Genomic DNA, 15,018 nt, shown 5'->3' on the forward strand with positions numbered 1-15,018 from the left:
CAGGCCTGCGAACCACACAATCATGGTTCGATTCCCAGTCAGGGCACATGACTGGATTGCAGGCCAGTTCCCAGCAGGGAATGCACAAGAGGCAACCATACATTGATGTTTCTCTCCTTCTCTCCTTCCCTTCTCCTGTAAAAGATGAATAAATAAAATCTTTAAAAAATTACCTTCATGAAACTGGTTCCTGGAGACAAAAGTTTGGGACTGCTGAATTATAATCCCAAGCTTCGCACTGGGAACCTCAGCACAAAAGGCATTGTTGATAGCCCTCACGAGAACCTTAGTACTGTTTCAGAGAGAGAAGGTCAATTTCTACATGGACTCCAAATATGCATTCGTGATAGTCCATGCCCATGGGGCAATGTGGAAGGAGAGAGAGCTCTTAACAATGGGGCAACAAGATGTCAAAAATGTAGAAGAGATTTTACAACTGCTACAAACAGTGAATCTAATGGACAAGGTTGCCATAATGCACTGCCTAGGGCAACAAATGTATGGTTTCCAAATGAGCCAGAGAAACCAAACTGCTGATAAAATGGTGAAATAAGTTGACATGCAGAGGTTTTTTTAAACTGCTAACATTATTTTAATTGTTGTTCAGTTATAGTTGTGCCCATTTTCACTCTGTTGCTCTCCCCTGACCTGCCCAATACCTGCTTCCAAAGACCATCCCTTACCCATTGCTATTGTCCATGGGTCTTTTGTACATGTTTCCCTTCTTTCCACCATTGCCTCACCCCTTCCCTTTGGTCCCTGCAAGTTTGTTCTTTATTTCCATGTCTCTGGTTTTATTTTGCTTTCTTGTTTGTTTTGTTGATTAGGACCTGCTCATAGGTGAGATCACATGGTATTTGTCTTTCACTGCCTGGCTTACTTCACTTAGTATAATATTTTCCAGTTCCATTGATGCTCTCCCAAAGGGTAGGAGTTCCTTTTTTCTTTTTGCTGCATGGTATCTCATTGTGTAACTGTACTAGTTCCTTGATCCACTCATTTACTGAAGGCTATTTCCAGCACTTGGCTATTGTAAATAATGCTGCTATGAACATAGGGGTACATAGGTTCTTTTGAATTGGTGTTTCAAGATTCTTAGGGTATAGTCCCAATAGTGGAATCACTGGATCAAAAGGCAGTTCCATTTTTAGATTTTTGAGGAAATTCCATACTGCTTTCCACAGTGGCTGCACCAGTCTGCATCCCCATCAACAGTGTACTAGGGTTTTCTCCACAACTTCACCAGAACTTGCTGTTTGTTGATTTATTAATGGTGACCATTCTGACAGGTATGCAGTGATCTCATTGTGTTTTTAATTTGCATCTACCTGATGGCTTGTGATGTTGAGCATCATTTCATATGCCCATGGGCCCTCCGTATGCTATCCTTGGAGAAGAGTCTGTTCAGTTCCTTTGACCTTTTTTAAAATTGTATTGTTTGTCTTTCTGGTGTGTAGTCCCATGAATTTTTCAAATATTTTTGAGTTGAAATGCTTGTCTGAAGTATCATTGGCAAATATGTTTTCCCATATGGGTGGTTCCACTTTAATTTTTCTGATGTTTTCTTTAGCCATGCAGAAGCCTTTTAATTTGATGTAGTCCTTTATAAACCTTGCCCCAGGGGACATATCAATGAAAATATTGCTGCAGGGGATATCTGATATTTTCCTGCCTATGTTCTTCCTCTAGGACTTTTATGGTGTGAGAATTTACAGCTAAGCCTTTTATCCATCTTAAGTTTATTTTTGTGTATGGTGTAAGTTGGTGGTCTAGTTTCTTTTTTTTGCATGTACCTATTCAGATCTCCCAACACCATTTGTTAAATAAGTTATTTTTACTCTGTTTTGTGCTCTTGCCAATTTGTAAAATTGCAATTGACCGTAGAGACACTGGTTTATTTCTAGGCTCTCCAGTCTGTTCCATTGATCTACGTGTCTGTTCTTATGCCAGTACCAGACTGTGTTGAGTACAGTGGCCTTGTAGTATAGTTTGATATCAAGTATTTCTAAAAATTGCTGAAGCTAATTGGGGTGATTAATGGTTCCATATACATTTTTGAAATATTATATACCTGGGAAATATATCATTAATATTTTCATAGGGATTGTGTTTAATCTATAAATTGCTTTGGGTAGTATGGCCATTATGATGATGTTGATTATTCCAATCCATGAACATGACATAGTCTTCCATTCGTTTGTCTTCCTTAATTTCTTTCTTCAGTATTGTGTAGTTTCTGAGTACAGGTCTTTTATCTCCTTGGTTAAATTTATTCCTGGGTACTTTATTTTTCTTGTTGCTATAGTAAATGGCATATTATTCCTAATTTATGTTTCTGATATTTCATTGTTGGTATACAAAATAGCCTTTGATTTATGAATATTGACTTTGTATTTCGCCATTTTGCCAAATTCACTTATTAGTTGGAGTAGATTTTGATGGAGTCTGTAGGGTTTTCTATATACACTACTATGTTATCTGCAAACCATGATAGTTTTACTTCCTCCTTTCCAATTTGGATGCCTTTTATTTCTTTTACTCATCTGATTGTGATGACTAGAATTTCCAATACTATGTTGATGAGGTAGTGAAAACAGATACCCTTGTCTTGTCCCTGATATTAGGGGGAATAATTTTAGATTTTGCCCATTGAGTATGACGCTGGCTTTAGATTTCTCATATATTGCCTTTGGTATATTGAGGTATGGCTCCCTCTACTCCTACTTTACTGAGTGTTTTCATCATGAATGGGAGCTGTTCTACATCAAATGCTTTTTCAGCATCTATTGTTATTATCATGTAATTTTTGTTTTCCATTTAATTTATGTAACATATCACATTTATTGATGTGTGAATATCCTTTCATTCCTGAAATTAATCCCAGTCAATCATGGTGTATGATCTTTTTAATGTATTGCTGAATCTGACCTGCCAATATTTTGTTAAAGATTTTAGCATCTAAGTTCAACAGAAATGTTGGCCTATAGTTTTCTTTCTGTGTTGTGTCTTTACCTGCTTTTGGAATTAGGATAATATTGGCTCATAATCAGAGTTTTGGAGTCTTCTCTGTTCTTGAATTTTTTTGGAATAGTTTGAGAAGGATAAGAGTTAGCTTTTCCCTAAATGTTTGGTAAAATTTGCCTGAGAAGCCATTTAGTCCAAGGTATTTGTGTGCCAGGATATTTTTGATTACTGCTTTAATTTTACTAGTTGTTATTGTTATATTCAGGCTTTCTGCTTCTTGGTTTTCAAGATTATATATTTCTAGAAATTTGTCCGTTTTACCCAGGTTGTCAAATTTCTTGGCATATAGTTGTTCATGGTAATTTCTGACAATCCTTTCTGTTTCTATGGTATCAGTTTTAATTTCTCCTTTGACTTTTCTGATTTTATTTATTTGGGTTTTCTCTGCATTTTTCTAGTGAGTCTGGTTACAAGCTTGTTGATTTTTTTCTTTTCCAAGAATATGGATTTATTGATCCTTTGAGTTTTTTAAAAGTCTCTATGTCATTTAACTATATTGTGATCTTGATTATTTCATTCCACTCACTCTGGACTTTTTTTTTATTGTTGATCCTATAGTTATTATAGATTTGAGGATATTTTTGGTTATTTGAAAATTTTCTATCTTTTTTAGCTAAGCTTGTACTGTTATAAACTTCCCTCCCAGAACTGCCTTTGCTGCGTCCCATAGGTTTTGAGCTGTTTGTCTTTATTTTTATTTTTTTGGAAACCTTTTGATTTCTTCTTCAATCTCATTGTTAACCTATTAATTATTAAATAACATGTTATTTAGTCTCCATGAATTTGAATGTTTTTGAGTTTTTTTCTTGATGTTAGTTTCAAGTTTCAGGCCATTGCGATCTGAGAAAATGTTTGATATGATTTCAGTTTTCTTGAATTGTTGAGGCTTGTATTATGTCCTATCACGTGGTCTATGTTTGAGAATGTTCCAAGTGCTTTTGAAAAGAATGTGTGTTTTACTGCTTTGGGGTGAAAAGTTCTGTATATATTAATTAGGTCCATTTGTTCTATGATATAGGTCAGGGCCATGATATCCTTGTTGATTCTTCTTTCCAAAGATCTGTCTATTCTTCTTTCCAAAGATCTGACAGTGGGGTGTTAAAATCCCTAGTATAAGTGTGTTGCTGTCTATATCTTTCTTGAAGTCCTTCAAGGTTTTCCTTATATATTTGTTGCTCCTACATTGGGTGCACATATATTTACAATTGTTATGTCTTCTTGATGAATTTTTCATTTTAGCATTATGAAGTAACCTTCTCTGTCTCTTTTTATGGTCTCTGTTTTGAAATCTATTTTGTCTGATATAAGCATTCCTACCCTGGCTTTTTTCCCTGTCCATTTACTTAGAATATTTTATCTAACCCTTCACTTTCAGCCTGTGCAGGCCTTTTGTTCTGAGGTGGGTCTCTTGTTAGGCAGCTTATATGTGGGTCATGTTTTCTTATCCATTTAGCTACCCTTTGTCTTTCGATTGGGACATTTATTTCATTTACTTTTAAGGTCATTATTAATAGGTTCTTATTCACTGCCATTTCTCCCTTTTGTATTCCTTCCTCTCTCATTCTCTCTCTCTCTCTCTCTCTTTTTTTTTTTTTTTAGCTCCTTAAAGCAGTCCCTTTAGCATGTCTTGAAATTCTGGTTTGGTGGAAGTATATATTTGTAACCTTCTTTTGTCTGGGAAACTCCTTATCTTGCCTTCCATTTTAAAGGAGAGCCTTGGTGTGTAGAGTAGTGTGGGTTGAAGGCCTTTGCTTTTCATTACTTGGAATATTTCTTGCCAGAATCCCTTCTGGCTTGTAGTGTTTCTGTTGAGAAGTCAGCTGATAACCTTATTAGGGATCCCTTATATGTTACTCTCTGTCTTCTCTTGCTGCCTTAAGATTCTCTCTTTGTATTTAAATTTTGCCATTTAATCAATGTGTCTTGGAGTGGGCCTCTTTGGGTTCATTTTGATTGGGACCATCTGTGCTTCCAGGACTTGCATGACTTTTTCTCTCCTCAAGTTAAGGAACTTTTCTGTCTTTCTTTTTTTGAACAGATTTTTTTATCCCTTGTTCCTCTTCTCTTTCTGGTATACCTATTATATGGATATTTTTATGTTTCATATTGTCCTGCAGCTCCCTTTAACTGTTTTAATTCTTTTTGAGTGTTTTCATACTATTGCTCTGTCTTGGACTTTTTTCTACCTTCCCCACCAGCTCACTGATTCAGTACTCTACTTCATGTAACCTGCTTTTAATTCCTTGCATGGTGTTCTTCATTTCAGATATTGTATTTTCCACTTCCCTCTGTCTCTTTTGATAGTTTCTATGTAATTTTTCATGCTGGTGTAGTTCACAGTAAGTTCCTTGAAGGTTCCCTGGAGTTCTTTGAAGTTATCATTGAGCTCCTATGTGTCATTACAACCATAATTTTGAACTTGATGCCTGATAGTTTGGTTGCCTCAATTTCATTTAACAGTCTTTCAGGAGATTCCTCAGTACCTTTTGATTTGGAGTTGTTTCTTTGACTCCACATTTTAGGTGGCTCTTGTTTTTTCTTTAGATTTATCTGTTTTGACTCCCTATCTTCATGTTGTGATCTTTTGTAGTAGGAGACTTGTGGGACTCAACAGTGCAGCCTCCTTGATCATCCGTGCTTGATAATTTTCTGCTGCCCTTTACGCATTTTATGTGGTTGTAATTTGATTTTGGTTGTTGTTGGATCATACTTTGGTGGGTTCTTCCCTCTGGATGACTGACTGAGAGTCACTCTGCCCTCCATGTCTTATATATTGCTGTATTAATGCACTGGTACTTGCCCTTCTTAGCCACTTCACCTCTTCTTGCTTTGGTGGGATCCTCACATCTACATGGGTTCCTCAAACTAGAAGCTCTAGGGGTTTTTATCCCTTGCTTGGATTTGTCAAAATGTAAACCCAATTACACAGAATGAGAGGACCCTGTGAGTGTGGATTCTCTAACAGTGATCCCAATTCTATATGGAAGAACAACACCCATGGTATAATCTTTCTCTCTGAGCCTCTAGTGAATCTCACTCTAAAACATCTACAGGAAGGGACCTGTTATGGAAGGGATTCTTTGATGGACTTCAAAAGGCCACATTTGAAGGGCCATTATTTGCAAAGGATTCATCAGAGGACCACCCAAGCCTGCCAGATATGTGCCAGAAACAATCTAAGACATAACATGCACCAGTGGAAAAGGGAGTACCATTTAAAGAGTTATGTCCATTTGAGGACTGGCAAGCAGATTATACAAATGCCTAAAACCAGGGGGAATTTCAAATTTGTAATAGTTTTTGTTCAAACTTTTTCTGGATGGGTAGGGGCATTACCCACTAGAACTGATAAAGTAACTGAGGTAACAAAACTTTTACCTAAAAAAAAATAATTCCTAGATTTGGAGTTCCTCACAGCACCCATTGTTCACTTCAGAGATCTTTCAGAAGGTTGGACAGGCACTACAAATACAATGGAAGTCACATGCATTTTTCAGACCTCAATCTACAAGAAAGACTGAGAAAATGAATGACACAATAAAGAAGACCCTGGCAAAAACATGCCAGAAAACATATTTAAAATGGAATCAGGCACTTCCCATTGTCTTTCTCTGGATTAGGGTAGCACCTAGAAATGTGCTTAAGTTCTTTTGAAATATTTTATGGGAGACCTTCCAAATCTTAGTTTTGGTAGTGTCTCCCATAGATTTGGAGCACAAGTTAAATATTAAACAATATGTGCAACATTTAGGGCAAACACTATTTTGAAAAAGTGTGTTCGTTGTAGGTCTACCAACCCATCTGATGAGCCTTTATGGCCATTCCAGCTGGGAGATGGAGTCTTACTAAAAACCTGGAAGATTCAAGGCCATGAACAGCAACTAGCTGAGCAATGGACTCCTCTCTATGATGTCCTACTGACAATATACTTTTCACTAAATCTCACAGGGATCAAGTCTTGGATCTACCACACAAAGACAAAATGGGTACCACCTGAGGAAGACTTGAACACTGTTGCTGTGGTTGATGCTGAAAGGGAAAGCTGGACCTGCATTCTGGAAGGAGATTTGAAATTTCTCTTTCAGAAAAAGTCAATGGGTTTCAATGAAGAGTGACAATGTTCCTTTTACTTTATTTATGTGTTTGCAAATCTAGGGACTCTTAGTTGCTTGATACTGATTATAGTCCTTCCCAGTGTTAAAAAAAACAAGGATTAAAAGTGAGTTATTGCTAAATATGAATGAGTATAGAAAGTTGTGAGTTTTAACTTAAAAGGAAAGAAACCTCAGCTCTCAGTTCTATGCTTGTTTTCTGATCTTGTGGGAACTAGGTGGAATGCCACTGTTTGGTTTATACCAGGAATCCTCCTATCTACTATAAGATCAGTTGGCACACTGAGGGGTGGGAGAATGCCTCTACCATTGGGGATTTATACTGGGACCTAGGAAAGGTCATTTGATGTGAGTGGGCATACAAGCTGAGGTGAGAGGTCATGTCTCTGCTGTGAGACCAACTGGCACACTGTGGAATGAGGGAATGTCTCCACCATTGGGTCTTTGGGTTGTTTGGACCTAGGGGAGGTCTTCAATGGTACTGGTTGGTGGGATCAGTTGGTATGAGGCAAGATTTTAAGGCACGTTCTAATCCCCTTTTCTTTCCATTTTCCCCCTGAAACTTTGTTTTTGTTTCTGTTCTGAAAAGAAAGTAGAGTTTCTAAGAGTTAAAACTTAACATTAAATTGGAAAAAAAAAACAATGAAAATCTTAAGGCATGGAAGTGCTATTTTGGTAGATATTGGAAGGACAAGGATTTTACTTTTTGTTTTGTATTTTTCCCTACCTAATCTTTCTAGAATTTGGCATTCTTAATGAGTGAGTGATGACACAAAGCATCTTTGCATGAAACCAGTAAGACTGGTTTCAAATTGTGATTTTAATAACCAAGACTTTGACTGGAATGTCATGACTGAAGGAGAGATCTCTGGGCTTAGGTTGTTACCAGAAAGCCTTGAAGAACTTAGATTGACTTTTGTCCTGTGGAAAAATGACTTGGTACATTGTTTGGTTCTGTACCAGGAAAAATGACCTGGTACATTGTTTGGTTGTTTCATGGCAGTCTATCAATGAAAGAAACAAAGGTTGCTTTCCTGAAAGATGGCAAGAACAAACCTTAAGACATGATAGGAACCTCAAGGATTTAAGGAGTACAGGTACTGCAGGCAATGCCATATAGTAGGTGGTGGTTCAGTTCTGTGCCCTGAAGGGCTGACTAAGGCTCAATTTGAAGGTTCCTTATGGAAGTTTCAGCAGAGCAGATTTAAAGATCCTATGTAATCAATTGCTGCTCATGTCATGCTCATGCAAATAACGAGGCAAAATTAAAAACAGGCAGTCTATTTGATGACAATGAAGGCGATCTTAAAGGGAGGAATTGGGATTCAAGAAAAAATCATGATGCTGGAGGAGGAAGATGGTGGCGAGGTAGGAGGGAGCAGATTCCACTTCCCCCTACACACGGGAGAAAAACCTAGCCAATCTATGAAGGAACAGAGCAAACAGCCAACAATACCCCAGCATATATGAAGATAGGAGACCAAAAATTGTAGTGGACATTGACAAACCAGATGGGTTGGGGAGAGTTGAGAGTTGCACCGTGATGGGCCCTGACCCAGGGCCCTTCACCCTGGTCTGGCTGAAGAATTGAGCTGTGCAAGAAGCCAGGCCTCTGTACAGAGAGGCAGGCTTGAGTAGGATGAATTTCTCAAACAAAAAGAGTGAAAAAAGAGACACTGTTTGGGAAATTCTCCTGCAGTAGCCAGTCTGGCCTCCTCACCACCCAGCTGGGCAGCACTCCCCAGGTGCCATAGGAAGCCCTGTGCACCCCCATAGAACTGGGAAGAGTGCACACCTAAACCCATGCGCCAAAAACAACCTGGCCGAGCGTGCACCTTCAACTCCGGGGGAGTGTGCTCTGCAGAAGGCCTGGTTCCCACACCCATAACCTGGGGGAGAGTGTACTCTGAGGAGGGTCTGGATCCCACACCCAAGTCCCTGTGGAGAGGTGCCAGGCTAGCTCTGGGGAGAGTGTGCAGCCAGCCCTGTGGAGAGTGTGCATGAGGCTGAATGAGGCAGATCAGGAAGGGAGAAAAGCCCCTCAGCATGCTGTAGCCAACAAGACCAGAAAAATGGGTATGGCCACTTTGAAATGAACAAGCGTCTTTTTAAAGTAATTTTTATTATTTTTCTCTCTCAATTCCTTTTTTCTCTCTCTCCTTCTTGTTTTATTCCTTCTTCCTTTATTTTCAATTTTATCTATTCTTCCTTCTTCTTTTTTTTTTAAATAAAATACCAACAAGTGAAACAAAAAAACCTGGAACTGTGAAAAGACCAGAGATGGAACCAAAGAGGAGGCATCCCAATAGCTGAGACAGTGACACAAATTTCACTTTGCTGTTACAGAGAACCTGCAAGTTATCGCATATTAGTGTTATCATTTTTTCATTATTCTTAGATCTTTTATTTTAATAGTATTTTTGTATTCGTCTTCTTCCTGTTTAGTCATCTTTGCTTGGCTGGTTAAATTATATTGTTTGACAGGTTTCCCTTGTTCTCTCTTTCATAGTGTATTGCTAATTTACTGTCCTTCACTTCAGTTGTGTTCCTTTAGCACACTACTCAAGGTCCTATACTTCCTATTCTTGTTATCCAGATCACATAGATTCTGTCACATGATTGTTGCTCCATTAGTATTGTAAATAATTGCTGTTCCACACAATTGAAAATACTATGCAATACACCTCTCATATCTTAAACCAATTCACAGTTTTCTGTACTCTATTACTATGGTGGTTAACTCTATTCTCTCACACAGTACACTTATTTTCTATTCTTTAATCTCACCTTACCTCAGAATCTGACCTTGCACAACCTCACTGCCTTCTAGATCCAACTCACAACACCTCCCTCCCCAACAAGAGTCTCATCTTCTTTCCATACTTTCTAAAAAGTGGCCAGTTGGGTGCAATATCACGTTTAACATTATACATAGCCAAAGGATCTTCTGTCTCTTCTCTGCCAGCTACTACTGTAAATATCATACAATACTCTTGATATCTTAAACCATTATCCTTTCTACTTCAACCAATCACAAAAAAAGAGTAGGTGGAAGCTGTGAACACCAGGATACCCACTGGAAGAGGAAACCCAACAACAGAGGAACTACCAACAGATAACAACAGAAGTAGGTGAAGGAGGGAATGGAAACCACACTAACCTCAATCCAGAATATATCTGGGAATACAACTCAATAATGAAGAAATTACCCAGATCAAACAACTGAACAAGGGCAAGAGAGAATCCTCAAAACCTTGTACACACAGAAGAACCAGCTTCAACACAACCTTCAATGGCCAACACAACAAAATACAAGAGGTGGTGGACAAAGTTACTCTCAGTTTACCAGCTGCTGGTAAGGACCCACCAAAGAATAGCCCAACAATAATCAAAACCCAAAGACAAACACAGAGCCAATTTAAATGACAACCCAAGACAAGTGAGCTTGGGAGTTCAAGGAGATAGCACCACTGAATCTCACAGGTATTCTACCACAGAAGTTTACACCATAACCCAAAGAGTGAGAACAGATTAATTTAGTAAGCTGAGGCTAAAAAGAAGAGTCTCACAAACAATGGGAAGATAAAAGAAAAATCCCCAAATGAAAGGAAAGGAGGAAACCTCAGAAAGAATGCTAAATGAAATAGAGGCAACTCAGCTATTAGATATTGAGTTCAAAGCAATGGTTATCAGGAAATTAAATGAGCTCACAGCAAATTACCAGAAACTACAGGGAAACTACAATGAATTCACTGGTAACTATGTCAATATAAAAAAGAAAATAGAAACTATCAACAAGGGCCAAGAGGAAATGAAGAATGCAATTTCTGAACTGAAGAACACAGTAGAACGAATCAAAAGCAGGCTAGATGAAGCAGAAGATCGGATCAGTGAGCTGGAGGACAAAGTAGAAAAAAACACCCAGAATGAGCAAGAACAGAAATAGAGGCTCAGAAAGAATGAAGAGGGATTAAGAGAAATACAAGACAATATGAAACATAATAATATCCATATAATAAAGATACCAGAAGGAGAATAACAAGAGCAAGAGATTGAAAACCTATTTGAAAAAGTAATGATGGAAAACTTCCCTAATTTGAGGAGAAAAAAAGTCACACAAATCTAGAAAAACACAGAGAATACCAATCAAGAAGAACCCAAAGAGGTTCACTTCAAGACACATCATAATACAAATGGCAAAATTCCAAGACAAAGAGAGAATCTTAAAGGCAGCAAGGGAGAAAAAGGAAATAATATACAAGAGAACCCTGATAAAGTTAGCAACTGACTTCTCAATGGAAATGCTCCAAGCCAGAAGAGAGTGGCAATAAATATTCCAAGTAATTAAAAACAAAGGCCTACCATCAAGACTGCTTTATCTAGCAAGGCTCTCAATTAAAATGGAAGGCCAAATAAGGAGATTCGCAGACAGAAAGAGCCTCAAAGAATATACCTCCACCAAACCAGCTCTACAAGATGTGCTAAAGGGACTGCTTCTAGGAGAGGAAAGAAAAGAGAGAGAGAGGGAGGGAGGGAGGAATACAGGTGTGAAAATGACAATGAATAAGAACCTATCAATAATAACCTTAAAAGTAATGGATTAAATGCTCCAATTAAAAGACATTGAATAGCTGAATGGATAAGAAAGCATGACCCACACATATGCTGCCTACAAGAGACCCACCTCAGGACAAAAGACCTACACGGACTGAAAGTAAAGAGCTGGAAACAAATATTCCAAGCAAATGAACAACAACAACAAAAAAGCCAGGATAGCAATACTCATATTCTATGCAGCACAGGGTACCCACACTGGTCCCCAGGGACCTTATTGTCCTGAAGCAGTTTCCTTCCTATCTGGTTTTTCAATGTCCTGTACAATTTTTGGTCTCCTATCTTCAAATATGCTGGGGTACTGTTCGTTGTTTGCTCCATTTCTTCATAGATTAGCTAGGTTTTTTTCCTGTGTGTAGGGGGAAGTGGAATCTTCTCCCTCCTACCTCACCACCATCTTCAGTCCTGAAAAATTGGTATTGATCTGCTCAGAAAAACAAAATCAATCTGGGTTAGGAGCTGTGTCTCCTGCAGCTGCAAGACGACATCTCTGCACTGCACACCTGCCAGAATTCTCAAAGTTTATATCAAGACTATGTTCTTAGCCAGCAGAAAGTAGCTACAGAAGCATGAAACCTCCACCCAGATGTCTTTGTAAGATTACAAAGTTCAGAAGTGTTAAAGAAGGGAATTGTAATGGGGGGTGAATTCTGGCAAGATCACTAGGCATAGAGGATCAGGGACTCCAGAAGCAGAGCAAAAAGCTGCACCCCACATCCTGGAGATGGGGGACAGGTTGGGTAGCATGAAGGACTGTGCATGAGCTGTTGCCCCAACAACCAGACAGTGCAGAGTGACAGAGGGAAATACCTTCCTACATGCTTCTGCTGCACAGAGGATTTGGGGCCCAACTATATAACATGAAGAGTGTGGAAGAGAACTCTTTGTTCTCTCCTCTTTACTGGCTTCTGAGGGCTCAAGTTCCTGGGCCAGCAGGCCCTAAAGACTGTGGGGTCTGGGAATGTTCCTGGCACCCCTCCCTGAGTGCTCCATGAGCCTGCCTAGCCAGAAGCACAGTAGGCACTGAGCTGATAGGGCAGATGGGGAGGAAGTCTTGACTGGTGGGCCTTGGAAGCCATGTGGCCAGGCAACAAGCCCTGTGCTCCTCCCCTACAGGGGAAGCCATGACAGTTGGCTGACTGGTGACTGGAGCTGCATTGCATGGATCCTGCCTGGCCAGGCACACAGATGCACCAGAGGACAGTGGTCACAGGAAGAGGACAGTGTGCCATGAGTAGGATGCCCAAATGCACAAAATCTGAATGATGCCTGAAGCCAGACAATGATGAAAACCAGCCAAACCACCTGCATTTCTTAAAGGATGGTACTTTTGGATGGGAGAACAGGTTCCTGGTACAGCCATACACTAAGCTTCCAGAGGGTGGCAGGGTGATTTTCCTTGGATGTCTTAGGGAAGACAGGTTTCAGGGCAGAAACCTGCCATTATTCCAAACTGTATAGCCTTTGAATGAAAGATTCCTTTTCCTTTCTACTGAGCTCTGCCTCCAGAGTTTTTGCCTGTTGGTGGTGAGTGATAAGACCATACTTGTTTTTTGGTTACACTTCTTCCTGTGACAGAAGAGGGTAACATGCAGGTCAGTTGCCCCATGTTGATTACCTGGAGGGTCTTGCTGGCCATGGAGGGCCAACCCCCATGACTGAAACTGTTCTTCTTCTGCCTTTTATTGTTGTTTTATCCATTGCTTAACTGTTTTGTGTTTTCCTTACTGCCTGTGACACCAAGATGCAGTGGGCAAAAGTGCACAGAGTTCTTATGGGCAATAGTTATCCTTTGCCCACAAAAATAGTACAGGCAATTGTGCAAGTATAGCAAAATTTTGACCTTGGCTTGAAAAAGAACAAAAGTTGGCAAATGCTGGATTGGTTTAATGTATCTTTCCACAGGGAAGAACTAATTTTCTCTGATGATTGTCTTAACAAGAATGCATTTATAGTCAAGTGTACTCTGGTGGCTCTATTTTACCAGTCCTTGTTGGGGGTCAGGTGGGGTTGTTGCTCTGCAAGGATCAGACATTTAGAAAGCAACTCAGAGGTTTTAGAGAGAAAGGAGACAACTCTATTTACTTGTGCATAAAAAAACAAAGTACCATACATGCATATACATATGCACATGTTAATGCAATCAGCTCACTCCATTGCACCATTCCATTGCAACCAAAGAAAAGCGGATAAAGACATGTCACCCCTTTATTTATTTTTATTGTGGTGAAATATACACAACTCAAAATTTACTATTTTAACCATTTGTAGGTATAAAATTCAGTGGAATTAAGTAAGTTACATTGTTGTGCTTCCACTTTCAGACTTTTCATCATCCCAAACAATAACTCTGTTCCTATTAAGCAATAACTTCCTCTTGTCACATCCCTCCAGCCCTGATACCTACTATTCTACATTGTATCTGAAAATTTGCCTATTCCAGGTACCTCATAAGAGTAGAATCAATATGATATGTCTTTTTATGTCTGGTTTACTTCACTTAGTGTGTTTCTAGGGTTCATCTATGTTATAGCATGTATTAGAATTTCATTCCACTTTATGACCAAATAACATTCTTCTCTGTGGATAAATGCCACATTTTATTTATCTATTTCTTTATTGGTGAACATTTGCTATTATGAATGTTGCTGCTATGATCATTGCCCTTTCTATTTAACACTCTACTCAGACAACACGTTCTTTCCTTTTTCTTTCAAAAACTGTCCTTGAGGATGGTATTGTTTTCCTTTTGCTGCTGTAAACAATTACCACAAACTTAGTGGCTTAAAAACAACACAAATTTATTAGATTATGTCTGGAGTCCAAAATCAGTATCACTAGGCTTAAAGTCAAAGTTGGTAGGACTGATTCTTTTTGGAAACTCTAAAAGAAAATCTGTTTCCTTGCACTTTTCTTCTAGAGTCTGCCTATATTCCTTGGTCAGTTGCATCTTCCTCAAACTTCTAAGTGCACCACTCCTACCTCTGAGCCCCTGGCTCCCTCTAATAAGGACCTTATAATTACATTGGGCCTACAAGATAATACAGAATAATCTAACTATCTCAAGATCCTTATCTTAATTGAATATGCAAAATCTCTTCCACAATGTACAGCAGCATATTCATTGGTTGTAGGGATTAGGACATGGATGTCTTTGGAGAGTCATTGTTCAGCCTACCACAATTATTTTGACCACTGGCTAATGGCAGGAGGAATCCAGAAGAAGTGGGCTCAGAGATATTTTCCTATTGTTTTTTTTGGGATGAAC

This window comes from Artibeus jamaicensis, unplaced genomic scaffold (assembly GCF_021234435.1).
Source record: "Artibeus jamaicensis isolate MK-2021 breed Jamaican fruit bat unplaced genomic scaffold, CSHL_Jam_final contig_886, whole genome shotgun sequence".
Taxonomy (NCBI): Eukaryota; Metazoa; Chordata; class Mammalia; order Chiroptera; family Phyllostomidae; genus Artibeus; species Artibeus jamaicensis.